Genomic DNA, 11,965 nt, shown 5'->3' on the forward strand with positions numbered 1-11,965 from the left:
GTCAGGGCAGGCCAGGGGACGTCAGGGGACGTTCCAGAGCAATGGGGAAACCTGTAGGCAGTGTGAGTCCAGTCTCGGGGAGCAAGGGAAGGCTCCCCAGAAAGGCAAAAGCCTGAACTGGAGCTGAAGAAGAGCAGGAAGGGCCGCTCCAGCGGTGGCCGTAGGAGTGAGAGAAGTTCTGGGGGAGAGAAGAGCGACTGGGACTCCAGACGGCCAGGCAGCTCAGTGACTCGTGTTCCAGGAAGTTGCAGGGCTTGCGCTGCCTCTGATACCGCCGTCAGTTTGCTGCAGAGATCAGGCACAGGGCAAACTGTTTCATCTTGGAAGGATCAAGATACCAGACAGCCCCAATGCTGGGGGGAGAGGCGGGGCGGGGGTGCGCAGGAGGCCTGTCGCCACCTCGCGCTTCCGCAGCATCCTGGCGTGGGTGCGCTGGCCGCGCTCCCTGCACGGCGCCTGAGAGCCGTGGCTGTGCAGTTCTTCCTGCCTCTGGACGCCTGTCCGCCAGGCTGTCAGCTCCCCAGGGAGCGGGGCACTGTCCCCAGAGAGCCTGTGGGTGCTCACACAGCCCTAGGCACAGAGGTGAGTCTACGCTTTGAAGAGCAGGTTGTCCTCTTTGTTGTCGCTTCCGCCCCCTCGTCAAGGAATTTTATGACCTAAATACGACTTGTTGAAAGCCAAGACTTCGGTGTGAACCCTTCCCTCCGGGTTTACAGGGAGCTACAGACAGAGAGGGCCGAGCTAACTAATTCGTGGTTCTCAACACGCCCAGTAAAATGACACAGGAGGAACGAATTCCATGAAGACGGCGTGGGCGCAGAGCGTGCGTGAGCGTGCCCGAGCGTGCCCAGGTGCGTGACACCGGGTTGTGCGTGTGGGCACCCAGCACCACAGATTACACTCCCTTACAAATATTTGCATCAGATCTGGATGTAGCTTCTCATAGTCCATTTTTCTCCTCTTTAGGCCTTCTGAAGGATTCATGCACTAAAAAACTAAATTATGTCTTGGTAGCTAAACAAATTATGCAAAATTATACGCCATGAATATTTTATCATTCTAAACCCTGAAGCCAGACTCCAGACAGTTTTATGTCTGCAGCAACCTGTAACAGACCCAGATGAATTCATCTAAAGACAAATGACTTCTTTCAGGGACTTAACTTTTTCCCTGGTACATTTCTCTTAAAGGTTGTCTCAAAGCTTCCATTGTATATAGGTTATGGGAGTCAACACACCCCTTCCTCTTAACTGCTTAAAACAACATAACTTAGCTCAATAATTGTGCACAAAATTGATGAAAATTCCAAATGTCCACCTCCGTCAGGTGGAGCAGATATAAAATAAATAAACAGCTGCCAGCTGTCCCAAGTTCAACTGTGTGCAAAAGCCCCTTTTGCCTTAGAACGTCGTGCTTGCCTAGAAAATACATTTTTCCGAATAATGAGGTTTGTGCACTCAGGAATAGAGAGTTGCCCTGTGTGTGACCTCGGTGTTAAGATCAGAACTGCTGGTTCGCTCCCTTTGGCTTTTTCCTCCTCCTTCTTTCTCAATTACCTTTGCTAGTTTTGATCCTCCACTTCAGGTTTTAAAAGAAAGAGCTACCCTACGAAGATTCAGCGCTGTGTTCTCCAAGAGGCCAGCAGAAGAAAATGAGGCAAGTGTAAGTTAATACGGCCCCACCGGCCCCTCTCCTTGGCTCCCAGGAAGCAGAGTCTTGCAGGTTAATGCTTCCAATTGAGCAACTTCAAAATGGCCGTAAGACAGCGTCGCTCCGAGGGGGACCTGCCTCTGGCCTCTGTCTGCTGCTGTTCTGTGGGCTCCGTGAGGGACTGAATAGCAGGGAGGTGGGCGCGTGACTCTGCTCAGGATGGACGGCTGGATTGGATGGTGGCGGTGATGTGTGTGGGTGGGGGGGTGTTGTGGAGGGGCTGGGGGTGGGGAGGGCTAGGAGGGTGGGAGGACAGGGCAGCAGAATTTTGGAACACTGCATCTTTTTTATTTTCTAAATGTCTGTTAGTCTTACAATTTCACTTCTGCAAAAAAAAAAAAAAAACAAATAAAATCTCTTTTAAAATCCTGCTGACTCATGGCAGCACAATGGAAGTCATAAGCGTCTTTTCTGTCTAATCAGCAGGCTGCTTGAAGAGATAGCGTTCCCATCTTCCTTCCCAGAAAAGAGCGAAGGCAAAAAGCAGAGGAACAAAAGAGCCTCATGACTCAGAGGCCAGGGGCAGATCCCTGATCACCAGACTCTGGGCTTGAGCCTCACACGCATCCAGGCTTCCCTTGAGGTTCGAATGCACTTTTATGGGGGTGTCATCACCCCTCTCCTCTAAGGCCAACCCAAAGCTGAAAATGGGAGGGAGGAAGGGCCCCGGAAGCAGCAATGTCCCCGGAAAGAGCTAAGGGGCCCAGGATGTGGGAGCAATTGGGAGCTGCCACTGATTAGCCCAGGGACCTTTAACCAGTCACTCAAGCCTGCTCTGGTTCCAGAGCTTTTATCTTTAAAATAGCTGTGAATTCTACTCACTTCCCTGGGTTGTCAGAAGGTTGAAATGAAATAATTGCTTGAAAGCCCTGAATATAGTATCCATAGCACAGAAAATGGTCAGTAGCTGAGTGGGCTCTTGGGGAGGGCCCCCATTTCTTGAAGATTCAGCCCCACTCATAGTGCCTGAAGAGCCCATAAACTCTTCTCAGCAACTTTCCTCTCTCTTCACAAAATGGCTACAAAATCATTTCATAGACGTTTTTATACTCCAAAATGAATGTCTAATACATGTTCCCTTAACTAGAGGGCTTGTATTTTTTTCTGGGAGTCAAAATTATTTCTAGCTTTGTGATTTAATTAAAAAAAATTATTTATGCACACAGAACTGGGGTACAGGCCAGAGGTGCAGGGGCAGTGAGAGGACTCACCAGAGACAGAGTGAGGAGCAGAACAGGCAGACTGACGAAGTACACTGCTGAGGGGAGCAGCGGGCGGATCAGGAGAGGTCTGCTGCACCATGTGGTCACCTCCGGGGTGGGCGGAGATCGAACTCATGCGGAAGTGGCTTTAGCTTCTCAGTGCTGTGCTCTAACCTGCTGCGCCACCAGGGAGGGCCCAGCTGTGTGACTTTAGGCCTTAGGAAGCTAACAGAGGAGAGAGACATAGTGCCTTTATTTGTTTTGTTTGTTTGTTTTCCAGGATGGGTAACAAGGATTCTTCAGTGAGCTCTTAAAATTATGCAAGTAAGTGTCTCTTTAAATTTCAGCCTCCAAATTTAACTAGCAGTTTATAGAAAATGCAGAGGACAGAAGAACAAGATGAATGACACTAAGGGAATGTAACCAGCAAAATCCAGCCTGAGGACCTCGATGGGCAAGTTACATATACATATGCAAATACTATATATACGTGTATATATATGTATGTACGTGTACACACACACACACATTACCTGCAAGGAAGAGAGGGAAATGTCGGGAGAACCGATAGATAAAAAATGTAAAAATAGGCCCTCTCTGGTGGCACAGTGGGTCAAAGCGCAGCACTATGAAGCTATTGCAGCCGCTGCAGCACAAGTTCAATCCCCAGCCAGGGGAGGGGGGTGACCCACATGGTGGGCAGACCTCTCCTGACCCGCTCGCTGCTCCCCTCAGCAGTGTACTTCCTCAGTCTGCCTGTTCTGCTTCCCACTCTGTCTCTGGTGAATCCTCTCACCCCCTGCACCTCTGGCCTGTACCCCAGCTCTGAATGCATAAATAAATTTTAAAAATATAAAAACACATATTTAGCCCACCACAAGTTGTGGGCCTTAATTGGATCCTGCCTGAAATAAATTGTAAAAATAAAGATTATGACATCTATGAGAAAACTGGAAAGCTAAATACTAATTTAGTAGCATTTAATAGCTAATTTAATAGCATCAGGAGTATCTGATGATTTGAAGATCATTGTTAATTTTATTAAGTGGAATAAAAGTAATCATTGCTTACTCAGCAGCAGGTTAAAGCGCAGACTGAGAAGCTGTGTTTTGATACACATACTGAAATAGTTACCCACAAACCGGTCTTTGCTGGAATGCTCTCCCAAGTGGCAAGGGGGCATTATCGCGCATCTTTTTTCTTTCCTTCAAAAAGAAGAAAATGGGTCTGTGGGGGCGGTTTTATTACCTGGGATGCTTTAAATGTTGGGCCGGCTGTAAGCAGCGTGGAGCGGTGTGACTGCGGAGCGTCTCCGCGGAGCAGCCCGCGAGGCAGCCGGCTCTCCGCTCAGCATTTAGTTCCCAGATTTACCCACATCAACGGTCATAATTCCAGGGCGCTCATTTCCACGCTGCTGAATTGTTTTCTATTATCTGAATGTTCCACAATTTATTGATCCATTTCTCCTGTGATAGATATTTAGGTCATTTTCTATTTTTCTCTTCTACAGGCAGGAGTGGAGCTGAGTTTCCCTGTGTGCAGCAGCCAGTCTTTCTCCAGGCCTCACTTCACGCTGTGACCCCACCCCCTCCTCCCCGCCAAGTTGGCAGTGAGACCCTGTCGGAACCGGCCAGAGCCCAGGGTGAAGTACTTGCTCTCTGCCTCCCTGGACCTGGGCACAGGCAGAGCCCAGCAATTCCCTAATGAATCTCCCCCTCCCCCCGCTTCGTCCAACGTGTCCTGGTCCTATCTTCCTTTAAGAATGAGGTATTGGGGGGGCAGGGAACGGGAGGGGGTTAGTTATCTGAGAAATTGCCCTGTCTAGACTCTACTGCTACCTCCCAGAGTTCTTGGCAGTATCCAAAAAGGGTCAGTGCTCACAGAGCACAGTTAAATATAGACATCTAGGAATAAAAGGCCTAATTAAGAACCAGGAAGTTACTCTTGGGAAATTAAAAAAGTTTGCCAAGGCATCATTAGCAATGCCAACGCCTAATTTGGCAGGGCAGTGCTGATGCGAGCCCCAGGTCGAGGGGGGAAGCAGATTTATCCCCCGAATCACTAGCGTTTGCAGGAGGTGCCTCTGTGTTTCCCTGCAAGTGACACTTGCTTGGGCAGGCAGGGACAGCCCTGCCAGGGACAGTCGGAACACTGGTCGGTGCCAACCGGGTCTCTCCCGTGAACACTGGTGACCTTAGCCGCTCTTTAGATGTGTGAGCAAAGTTTTGCTCGTCCATGATACACCCACCAGTGGTCAGGAGTCCTCCCTGGTCAGAGCGGCTGCTCATTTCTCTAAACCCCTACATTGCTGGTATGAAGACTGTGAGATCCTGCAAAACCTTTTGGGTTCAAGATGCATTTCTGAGCCTGCAGACTGGAACATGGACGGACCTGCGTCTTTATTGGTTCCTAATGACCTTGCTAGACTTTATTTACAGGATTCGATGCACACTTCATGTTAATCTACATGCTATGTGGCCACGTTTCAGTAGATTCTCAGGGGTTAGAAATGAGGTTTATTCTTCCTACAAACATAAATGAGAAGCTTTACAAGTTCACCCTCCACCCTGGTACAAAATACACACTTTTATCTACCCCGCAGCAGCCAGCGGAGGCCAATCAGCAGCAGCGACCTGGTTCTGACCGTCTCAGGCAAGGCACGTTCTGACCTCACCTGTAAAAGGGGGTTGTCCGCCTCCTAGGGCTCCCGGGCAGATCAATGGAGATAATGTACTGGAAAGCACTTTGAAAAATACAAAGTGTGATTCAAATGGATTATTGACAGCCCGTTGTTAAGTGTTGGTTTGATTGCTGAATGTCCTTGAATGCGATGAAGCATCATTTCTTATAAACCATTTTATAACTCAAACCTTTTCACTAATTCTGAATGACCTTCGTTCTAATCAGTTTGGCTCCCGGGGTTTTATGCCAAGGCCCAGGAAGCAGGTGCATGAAAGCTTGTCGAGCCGAGGACGGGGCTTTCAAGAGTGTCCAGTCACACTCCCTGCCCTGCCCCCCAACCAGGATCTCCTCTGCAGCCCCTCAGATATCCCAGCCCGCCTGCTTGGAAATGGGTGGAGAGCAGATTCCCAGCCACCCCTCCTACTGAAGAGCGGGTACACTGAGAACCCCAGAGCCCAGAGTCACATTCCCCAATCCTTTGGCTCCACGTTGCTATCCAGAGCAGAACCTGGCAAACTCGACCCTGGCGGGGACCAATCCTCCCAGTGCCTGTTGCTGATGTTTGTGAGCTAAGGACGTCTTTTCTATCTTCACATCGCTGGGGGAAACAACTTAAATAGTATTTTATAAAATGAAAATTACGGGAAATTCACACTAAGCATCCACAGCCTCACTGAAGCACAGCCACGCCCACCGCCTCGTCCTCTGTGGCTGACTTGACTTCTCCGGAGCGATGAGGAGAAACGAGTGGTTGCCGACAGCCCGGCAGCCTGCAGTCACTGGCCCTCTCCGGGAGGAGCCTGCAGGCCTGTCTAGAGCCATGCTGGCAGTCTCAGCAGCTCATTAGATGTGCAAGAGCTATGCTTGTCCATGACCCACCCAAATACGCATTTCTAAGGTCTGTTAAGGTGCAGGTGCTGAGCTGGGCAACACGCACGCTCAGTACAAAGAACCAGATCGGGTCCCTCCCCGGTGGCACAACGGGTAAGCGCAGCGCTGCCAGCCAGCTGCAGCCACTTCAGTCTGAGTTCGATCCCCAACCCGGAGGTGACCCACAGGGTGCGGCAGACCTCTCCGGACCGCCCGCTGCTCCCCTCAGCAGTGTACTTGGTCAGTTGGCCTGTTCTGCTCCCCGCTCTGTCTCTGGTGAATCCTCTCACCGCCCCTGCACCTCGGGCCTGTACCCCAGTTCTGTATGCACAAATAAATAAATCTTAAAAAACAAAACAAAAAAACACCAGATCGTAAATTCTCTCATCACTCTTCCCCCCCAAAGTAAGAATTATAAAAACAAAGAAAACCCCACAACAATTTAGAGGATGGTAGGGAGCATTTCAGAGAGATTTCCGAGAAGGAGTTCGAATTTGCACTTTAAGAATAAGAGACGTTTGAGAGAGTTACAGAATTAAGAGTTTTCTTTTTTAGCAAGAAAATCTCCCATTTAGAGCTGTGGAGTCAGGAAAATTCAGGAAGTGCTCAGTGAACCCCAACAATTATTTAGCCCACACTCAGTGTTGACTATGTGGCTGGCAAGATCCAGGTACCCAGATATCCAGGCTTCCAGGCACATTAGTGGTCCCCACTCTGGTGACTAAGTGCCCAGAGCAACAGGTTCATGACGAAGAAGAGCCCCAGGTAGAGACAGCAGAGCCAGGCTCCCACCCAAGGGAGCCCCCCAGTTCTGCTTGCTCCAGAGCCCTGAAATGCACCCCCAGAAATGTAGTCTCTGTCCCCGTACCCCCCAGTCATTGCTACAAACTCTGGCCTTGGGCATTTAGCCTTTAGCACACGGGTCTCCTCGTCTTTAAAATCAGGCTGTGGAACCAGATCCAACTCAAGAACTCTGGTGGTGGTGACATCTTGGTTTTCAAATCACCAACTCTGGGGTTTCTAGGGCGCGGGGAATCTAGATTACTGCTCATTTTGGTTTTGTGCACAAGTTGCAGTTATGTTTCTTTTTCTTATTTTCATAAGTAAATCTCTCAAAGTGTGTGCTTTTTAACCAAAAACAAACAAACAAAAAAATTCTAACGGTCCCTAACTTCCAGGACTTAGGACACCCATAGAAAAGCCCCAGGATGCAGAGGTGAAGAGGTAGATCCTGGAGTCAGGCCACCCCGGCTTGGGCCCGGCCCCACTGGACCGGCTTGTGCCTGGCTTCCTGGTGAAGCAGGGAGAGGGGGTTGCTGACCATCAGGGCTGGGCGGTTATGATGGGTGGGAAGGGCCAGAACCATGCCGTGGGCAGCAACAGAGCAGGCGGGCCCAGTGAGACAGCTTGTTGTCCAGACAGACCAGAGAAAGGACCCGGTACCCAAAGCGAGGGGGTCTCTTCCATCTGGCAAAGACCAGGGCGAGGAGAGGCTCTGTGGGTGTTGCTTTGTGGAGGACAAGCCCCCGATTTCCCAGCAGACAAATGGGCTGGGGGTATTTTAAGGAGCTCTCGCTGCCTGAGAAAAGTTGTCCCTAACCGACCCCACCTTCGCCTCCATCCGTGGCTCATTCTCTCTGGTGCCCCGGCTCAGTGTCCCCCTCCAAAACCACCCCCCAGCTGCTCGAGATAGAGACAAGCCATCCCCTGCTTCTGCTCATCCAGCCTAAAAGGGGCGGGAACTTTCTAGCACCCACTTCACTAATCCAGCCTTGGCATCTCAGAAATGGAAAGGACCTTGTGGGTGATTTAATTCCATCCCTGTTTGATGCCAGCGTCCTTCCCGGAGCGCTCTCAGCGTGCCTGCACGCAGCCCAAGCTTGGAGACCGCACGAAGCAATAACTCACTGCTTCCTGGCAAAGCAATCCCGCCCCTGTCACCTCCACCTGATAGAAGTTCTCTGAGTGTCCTAAAGCAATAGCTGGCGCCAGCGAGTTCCCTCTGCATGTCCTAGCTCTGGGCCCTGAGATCATGATTTTTCAACTATGAATTTCAACCCATAAATAAGTCAGGAAATCAATTAAATAGTTCTATAGCCTTTTTTTTTTTTTTCTCAATGAAAAAGGACAGGTCAGGACAGAACACAACAGAAACGATCAAAGTGCAGGGAACACAGTCAGGGTGGCCATGCTCTGTGGAATGCGTGTGGCTGTTTTTATTTATGTGGTTCCAGGTGAGATGTAAAATGTGATTCTTTCTATTGTCCCGAAGAATGAGTGAGCTCTTACCTGATGGTCTCCATGCCATGTCTTCCTGGCTGAATAGCTCCAGCTTCGTTTTCTCCTCTGTCACCCATAGGATGTGGCTGTTGTGTACTTTCCCTTGGACTTTAATCTCCACCCTGTGAAAGTGGCTCTAGGAAGTACCCGTTGGTGACCGCAGACCCAGTGGCCACAGGCCTCTGGCTAGGCCACCAAAGGCCTGGTGTCTTCCTGAAAGTGAAGACAGCAAAAATAGAGGCGAGGAATTCTGCCTTCTCTTTAGCAGTATACTAATAGCTCCAAACAGCTGGCAAAGCCCTTTTCTGTTCTAAATCTCATTTTAGCTACGTTCTTCCCGCAAGATGGATGACAGTCTAATTAGCAGGACTGTTCTGTTTTCTGAGCCGCCCATTGCCCCATAGTATCAGGTCACGCGAACTCCCCTGAATCATGTTGTTCCCACCTGATGCTTATCTAGGGCTCTGATGGGATGGAGTGAGGGAGACTGTTACCCAGTCCTAAATTTACCCAGTTAAATTGCTTCTTGTTGGATTCAGTTGACACCTGTGACGGAATCATTTTGGATCCTGGCGACTTCATCCCTTGCGTTCATCTTCTCTCCCTCCTCTTCAACTTTTTGAGCGTCCGTTGTTATAAGAGAAAGAGCAATGGCTTTGAAAGATCTTCTAAGGCTCAAGTTCCCAGTCTCTGGCTTCATTTCAGTGTGCCCTTGGGAAAGTTATTTAATCTGTCTGTAAAATAGCACCTATCTCACAGAGTTTTATAAAAATTAACTGATCTATATACTACAGTACATGACACATCGCAGGCAGCTAATGAATAGTAGACATGAGCAAGAATAATGCTTGAACTGGTCAAGGGGGAGACAGCACTTCATCCCGCCCCTCTAGAAACTTCCACGGGCCAAGATTCCCATCGTCAGCCATTCAAGTGTCTTCGTGATTGTGGACTCAGCTCATTTCTCCTCTTTCTTATCTTCATAACATCAGGGGAAACTTCAATGCTTTGCAGAAACCCAAACATGCAGTTCAGTCCATTTCTCAAGACTACCAAGATGCTGAAGGGAAAAAGCACGGGAGGAGGCAGGTGAGTCTGTTGTGACTCCTCCCTCTCAAGGAACAATCTTGTCCTAGAGATCACCACTTCCTTTTCTAGGTGCTCAGGACTTAGCCAGCTCTTGTCCAAGACTGGCAACGTGCTTACCCACCTGTGGTTTGTAAAAGCAACTTTCTCTTGACTTCTAAAAATAAATAAGTGTGCTTGCCTGCATTTTTTCCCTTTTTCTAAGATTTTGTCTTTTCAACCAGAAACAACTGCAAATTTTCATCTGCAAGTTGCTTCAGGACCTTGCAACATCCAGCTTTTACTCCAGAGATCTGAACTCATTTAGAGCAGATACCTCAAAAGCTCATCAGCCTCCACTGACACTTAGCGATGTTCTTCTTTCTCCTTGTCGGTCGGTCTCAGAGCACTGACTTCTCTGGACCGCCTATTTTCATTGTCAACTCTGGGTCTGTTGCACCCTCCCGGATCTTCTTGCTGGAACATCCATAGTCTTTACAAGTTTTCTGCAGACCTCAGCTCACTCAGGCTCTCACCTTCCCAACGCTTGTCTTGTCATTCTTGGCTCTTGGGCTCTTTCTCAATTTTCTGCAAAAGTCTTTTTACAGCTTGAGCTCATTAAGTCCATCACAGCTCCCTGGGATTCTTTAAATACCTCCTCATGTCCTACCTCCTCAGAACCCATTGTGATTGTAGAGACTGGGTTTGTTTTTGAGAGTATCACTGTCAGGAGAAGCTGTGCTGTCATGGACACACATCACAGAAGTCCACGGACGACCTGGCTCCTCGCCCGTCTTCTTTCTTGACACTGATGGACCTTACTCATAGCTTGAGTGTATTTTTCTTCTGGTGATCAAGAGCCTTGGGATGACACACCACCTTCTTTTGGTGAGAATACCAGGTGGAAAGCAGTCATTCTCTTGCTGCTTCCTATCCCTTTGGCAGGCCAGTGTACCACCCATACAAGCTCATAGTTGTTGGGCAAGCTACGAAATAAAAGTTTGAGATACATTTATTTTTGTTTGTTTGTTTAGCTTTTCTAAAAGAACTCTTTGTGAATAACAAAGAGTTAAATCTTGCCGCATGCTGGTAATTTACCAGGCAAATTTCTAAGCACTTGAAATACAGTATTTCCTTTAATTCTCCAAGAACCCATTAGGGGCAGAATCAATGGTTATTTCCATTTTACATATGAGGAGCCTGAAGCGCAAAGAAGTGAAGAAATTGCCCCTTGATCACAGAAGATGTGAGCAGCGGAATCAGAACAGCAGCCCAGGCATGTGGGGCTGCAGCCTCATCCCTCCCTCCATAGTCTGCACGTGATCCTTGATCTGTAATTTTCTGTTGATCATTTTAAACCTGTGCGAGGACATATATTTATCCCCATTAAATATCACTTCTGCAGCTTTTACACAGGATTTTCTTCAATGGTGACTATCTATAAATTCATTAAACATGTCCTCTTTTTTCCCAGAAATTCCTGCATTCTCTATTCTCGTGTCACCATCTTGCTCTGCAATAATTTGTGAACATGTCTGAACTTCCTAGGGACCATAACGTATGCATGTCCGTGTTTGTTGAATGAATAAATAAGTGAATTCTACATATTCATTCACATTATCAACTTCAAACATGTTGCATAGATTGACTCCAAAGGGGAAAAACAGCACCTGTGTTCTTTCAAGAATGATGTTTTCTTTTCGTGGAGGGTTGATCTTTAAGGAGGCACCTGTTGGAATGTCATGAAACTCCCTCTTCTCACAGATATTCATGGTTGCCTACAAATCCACAATTAAAGATTTACTCCACTGACCCATGTCTTCACAGCCATTAGCACCTTGGGCCCCTCCCCACACAGAAAAACTCCATTGAAGTTAGAAGCCGTGGAAACTAAGCAGAGGTACACAGAGCGCTCTCCCACCCCCCGCACCCCCCAAACCCCGGGCCCCAGCAGGTCCCCCAGGTTGCTATATTGGAGGTAGAGACCATGGATTCCACAAGCAGAAGGCTTTGAATAGTAACAGAGGACCCGAAATGCCCTGTTCAGTGACTCTTAAGATATTTTCAGCAAGTTATAGGCTTATAGTTTTAAAAGAGGGAAGAAATAATGTCAATCAACTTCTTTTAAAATGAAAGTTATTTTTTAATAGTAATAT

The 11,965-nt window shown here is 48.3% G+C and overlaps 1 long non-coding RNA gene across 1 annotated transcript; it reads left to right on the plus strand.

The window, feature by feature from the left end:
- The first annotated feature begins 2,142 nt into the window (after positions 1-2,142).
- On the plus strand, positions 2,143-6,594 carry LOC105853793. Its single transcript, XR_001145566.1, has 3 exons — positions 2,143-2,293; positions 3,193-3,236; positions 4,423-6,594. It is a non-coding gene; the product is annotated as an uncharacterized LOC105853793 (long non-coding RNA).
- The last annotated feature ends 5,371 nt before the right edge of the window (positions 6,595-11,965 follow it).

This window comes from Condylura cristata, unplaced genomic scaffold, assembly GCF_000260355.1.
Source record: "Condylura cristata isolate star-nosed mole 26May11 unplaced genomic scaffold, ConCri1.0 scaffold00018, whole genome shotgun sequence".
In the NCBI taxonomy this organism is placed as follows: domain Eukaryota; kingdom Metazoa; phylum Chordata; class Mammalia; order Eulipotyphla; family Talpidae; genus Condylura; species Condylura cristata.